The sequence below is a fragment of the Mastomys coucha genome, unplaced genomic scaffold (genome assembly GCF_008632895.1).
Source record: "Mastomys coucha isolate ucsf_1 unplaced genomic scaffold, UCSF_Mcou_1 pScaffold16, whole genome shotgun sequence".
Taxonomy (NCBI): Eukaryota; Metazoa; Chordata; class Mammalia; order Rodentia; family Muridae; genus Mastomys; species Mastomys coucha.
Genome location: NW_022196898.1, coordinates 16,642,351 through 16,647,811, shown reverse-complemented (window position 1 = coordinate 16,647,811; position 5,461 = coordinate 16,642,351). Strand labels below are relative to the sequence as shown.

At 37.8% G+C, this 5,461-nt stretch overlaps 1 pseudogene; it reads right to left on the bottom strand.

The window, feature by feature from the left end:
- Positions 1–4,689: 4,689 nt before the first annotated feature.
- The window catches only part of LOC116094322, a 2,541-nt pseudogene continuing 1,769 nt past the window's right edge, over positions 4,690–5,461 (bottom strand).

Here is a 5,461-nt window from a genome sequence, read left to right as displayed (position 1 = left end):
ATAAGTGCACATATATGTATAATATATATTATGTAATATATAAATTACACATACATATTCACTAATATATTTATTAATATATTTTTGTCCAATCAGTTATATTCCATTAGAGAATGCTGACCAATACGATTCTTAATGGTTTTCTTTGGGAAGTAAAGAAAATATCTTAAAATTAAATAGTAGTGCGAATTTTGTGTTTTCCAATGTGGTAGTTTAAAGCCATTGAAATTTGTCCTATTATATCTTTGGAGGCCAGAAGTGTCAGCAAAGCATCATCAGGATAGGGTCATTCTGTAGATTCTCTGAGGAAGGGTTCATTGAATGTTAGAATGTTAGAAACTTCTGACTGCCAGCAGCCATTGGCACTCTTTGGCTTGTAGGCACATTATTCTAGTGTCTGCCTTTGTCTCCACATTGCCTTTTCTTCTGCATTTCTTATTACTACCTTCCTTCTTTTATTTTGAGTCTGGGGCCCACTAAATAATCAGGATGAATTTATTTTGTGATTTTTTTAAATGTCATTAGTAACAACTCTTTTAAAAACAAGTCCACAGGTATAGGTCCCAGGTAAATACACGTCTTGAGATGCAAAGAGTACAGAATTGGGCAATCTGTGAATATACTAAAACCTCCTAACTACACACTTTGAAAAGGATAAATTTACACATACTGCCAGAACGATCAGATCCCTCCATGTGCGGTCCTTGGTTGGTGGTTGAGAGAGGATTGTAATTTGATCATCAATAGGAGGAGAGGAGCTCGGCCCTGTGAAGGTTCTGTGCCCCAGTGTAGGGGAATGCCAGGGCCAGAAAGTGGGAGAGGGCGGGGTGGCAGGCATGGGGAGTGGGAGGCAACAGGGTTTTTTTTTTTGTTGTTTTTGTTTGTTTCTTTGTTTTTTGGAGGGGAAACTGGGAATGGAGAAATTTACATGTAAATAAAGAAAATATCTAATAAAAAATAAAAATAAAAATAAAAGAAAAGGATAATTTTTTTGGTACATGTTATATTTCAATTAAAAAGACAATGTAGAAAATCATTTCACAATATCTTTGTTGTGACACCTATAAAGAATGGTGAATAAAAATATATTCAGGTAGATTTGAAATGTTTAAGAACTCTTAATCATTAACCTACCAAGCTATACTGGTTAGTATTTATTGTCAACTTGACACAAACTAGAGCCATCTAGGGAGAGGGAGCCTCAGTTGAGGAATTGCCTCTCTCAGATTTGCCTTTGAGCTTGTCTGTGGGGAATTGTCTTGACTGATGATTGTTGGGGGTTGGGCACACCTCACTGTAGCAGCACCATCTGTAAGCATGTGGGTCTAGGCTATATAAGAAAGCAACTGAGAGGGGCTGGTGAGATGGCTCAGTGGGTAAGAGCATTGACTGCTCTTCCAAAAGTCCCAAGTTCAAATCCCAGCAACAACAACCATATATAATGAGATATGGGACCCTTTTTTGGTGCGCATGCCTTTAATCCCAGCACTTGGGAGGCACAGGCAGGCAGATTTCTGAGTTCAGGGCCAGCCTGGTCTACAGAGTGAGTCCAGGACAGCCAGGGCTACACAGAGAGATCCTGTTTCAAAAAACAAAACAAAACAAAAACAAAAACAAAAACAAAAAAAAGAAAAGAAAAGAAAAGAAAGCAAGCAACTGAGAGCCCCAAGGGACTAGGTTAGTTGACTCTGTTGATTTTCCTGTGGAGTTCCTATCCCCTTTGGGGCCTGAAATACTTCCTCCTTTTCTTCCGTAAGAGTTGCAAAGCTCTATCCACTGTTGGGCTGTGGGTATATTTATATGTCTGAGTCACCATCGAAGAATATACACAGGCTGGACCTAGGCATCCCTGTGCTATGTAGCAGATGTACAGCTTGGTGTTGATGTGAGTTCATGTGAGTACATATCCCTGTACCTAGGATATGTCTTCTAGCTGGCCTGCCTTGTCTGGTCTCAGTGGAAAAGGAAGCACCTAGCCTCACAGAGACTTGAAGTGCCAGAGTAGGGGAATACCCAGGGGACCCTCACCCGCTCAGAGAAGAAGGGGAGAGAAGGTGGGGAAAGGATTGTGGGAGGTGTGACCTGAAGAGGGGCAGTGAGTGGGATGTAAAGTGAATAAATAAAAAAAAATTAAATTAAAAAATAAAAGAAACCAACTGAAGAAGCCAATGGGATCCAGCCGGTAAGGTGCTTCACTCCAGGGATTCTGCCTCAGTTCCAAAGATAGACTGAGAGTGTAGATGAAATAAGCCTCTTTCTCGGAGAATTGCTTTAGCCCCTGGTGTTTGTCACCGAAACAAGAAGCAACTTGGGATATTTGCTTATAAATGAAGATGATAGCTGCAAGGGATGCTTTAGAAAATGTTTTCCCAATAACCATTGTCTTTAGTTGTATTTTGAAGGACATAACAGAGATAGATTTATTTTGAAGCAATTTCTCTTTTTATTATCCATTTTTAAAACTTTTGGTATCCATTCTATATAGTTAACACAAACTAAAAACTAGGTAGGTGTGATGTCCCAGTAATCACCTTACTATTCTAGCATTTAATTTCTCACCCAACCTTTCTGATTGTCTGTGTGTCTGCCGTCATTTATTTTTTTATACCACTCATCATGAATGATTTAAAATGATAGTCATTATTGAATCAAAATGATAAAAAGAGATCAGTGCTCACACACAGTTTCAGAAGTAATTCAGAGGCTAAATGAAGCAAATTTTAGATTCTAGTTTTAGAACTAGAAGCAGAAATTGAGGCTTTTTTCAAAATGAGACATGGATCTTTATTACCCGTTGCATCCTTTCATTCCTTTCCCATACAATCTCAATCACCTTTTCTCTGAAGACACTGGCATGGATCTAGCTAGAGAAGAAATGTTATATGGTGATGAATTGTCCTTAGTATTTTCTAGAATGTGGCCAACCATTGACTCACAGTGAATAATTCTGTTTCCCCATTACTGATTACAAGGGCAAATTCCCATTAGTATGAGCGCCGGCTTATTTGCTTTTCTTTTTGCTGTGAATTCTAAGTCACTGGAGCATTTTTACCTTAGCCACTGAAAACAGTTGCTTCACACACAGTAAATAAGTTATCTTTCTATTGCTTATGAAATAGGCTCATCTTATTTTGCTGACTTTCCATCTAGACTGTTAATATTTTTTTTAAGTTTTTTTCTTTTATTAAATTTTTATTAGTTATTTTCTTTATTTACATGTCATATGGTTTCTCCTTTCCCAGTTTCCCCTCCAACAAACAAACAAACAAACAAACAAACGAAAACAACAAGAACAAACCCCTGTTGCCTCCTCCCTCCCCATGCTTGCCACCCTACCCTCTCCCACTTATTGGCCCTGGCATTCCCCTACACTGGGGCATAGAACCTTCACAGGGCCAAGGGCCTCTCCTCCCATTGATGATCATCTTTACAATCCTCTAATATACACTTGCTGTCAGAACAATCAGTCCCACCGTGTATCAGTCCCACCTGGTTGGTGGTTGAGACCCTGGGAGCTCTGAAGGTACTAGTTAGTTCACATTGTTGTTCGTCCTAAGGGGCTGCAAACCCTTCAGCTTCTTTGGTCCTTTCTCTAACTCCTTCCTTGGGGACCCTGTACTCAGTTCAATGGATGACTGTGAGCGTCTACATCTGTATTAGTCAGGTACTGTCAGAGCCTCTCAGGAGATAGCTATATTAGGCTGTCATGTCCTTTTTTCATAGACTGTTAATATTTACTTAGTTCTTTTGCTAAGATTCTTCTTTTCCTGAACGCTTTTGGATATTATCTTTTTCTTACGCTATTGGATATTATCCAGTTACCATTTTTTTGCCCACAACCTATAAGCAACATTTTCATCTATAATATGTGCTTATTCATCTATGACAAATACTATTCAGTGCTTTTTCTCAATCTGACATTATGGGAATAAAAAGCTAATTGCAAACTTTTGAGTAACTTGCCCTCTTCTTGAAGGCTCAAAACTTAGGAAAGTTGAAATTCATTTCCCATATATGTTTTTTATTTATGTGTACTAATCCTATAATTTAATTACATTCAGTGTAAAATTTCCATATATGCATAGAATATATCCTGATCATATCCAGTCATGGTCCTCCTTTGTCATCCATGGGTCCTGGTAGTCACTATGGAGATTGTATTTCTAAAATTATGGAAATGTGAGAAAGCTGAGGTTCAGAGAGTGTAAGTGACTTATTTAAGTCATAGTGATTCTAGTATAGTATGTTACTTTATCATTCAATAGAGGAAATGACTGCAAGACTCTGTTGTGTTAAGCACATGCTTAAACACTAACATGTAAAAGTCCAGTGAAGGGTGGTTTAGTAAGTCAAAGATTTGTACTGATTTTGCTGAGAGCAGATGAAGTAAGGCATTGTGGGAAGCAAGATCTGAGCTGTGCAGGTGTAAGTGAAGCAGCAAGGGCAGAGAGGTCTTCCAGATTAGAAGCCCTAATATAGGAACTGACACATTGGTGATGCAGACCAAGGGATTTCAGTTCTGGAAGAGTGTTGGACATGTTAGCTCATGTCTGAGTTATATGCACCATCTAAACATAAGATGGAGAAGCCTATGAAGATAAGAAAGAGGTCAGCATCTTGAGTAAGAAGCCATGTGGCTTCCAATTCTGGGGTCTCTGCAGAGGGACTGAATACCCTCAGGTAGGTTTCTTAACCTTTGAAGTCTGCTTCTTTATCTACAAAGATCCTCCTCATGAGGCTTTTACAGATTAATCGAAGAAATCTGTGAAAAGAGCAAGGCATGTGCTAGGCAAAAATACACATTAATAAAAAAACTTATGTGAAGAAATTCATTTCTACTTTCCTAGGTTTTGAACCTTCGAGAAGAGGGTGAGTTACTTCAAAGTTTGCAATTGGGTTTTTATTCCATAATGTTACACTGAGAGAAAGCACTGGATAAGTATTTATCATAGATGAATAAACACGTATTATACATGAAAATATTGGTTGTAGGTTGTAGACAAAAATGATAACCTGATAGTACTCAATAATGTAAGGAAAAGACAATATCTAAAAACATTCAGAAAAGAAGGGTGGCAACAAAAGAACTAAATAAATATTAATTAATTTAATTACTAAATTCAAATTTGAGGAGTGTATGTAGGGAAAATAGCCTATAACAGGAACTTAATAAATAACAGATATTGTTAGTTTTTTATCCTGTAGAGCTCCTGGCTACAATTCTCAATATATTGTGGGTATATAGTTATTATTTATTATTATCTTCTAAACATTCCAAGGACAATACATTTAAAACTAAGGATTTTTAGAATTTTTCCAATACACACCCCAGCTGATGTCATCTATACCACTGAATTTTATATTGAATTAAAAGGTGTGGTGCAGCCTAATAGAGCTATCTCCTGAGAGGCTCTGACAGTACCTGACTAATACAGATGTAGACGCTCACAGCCATCCATTG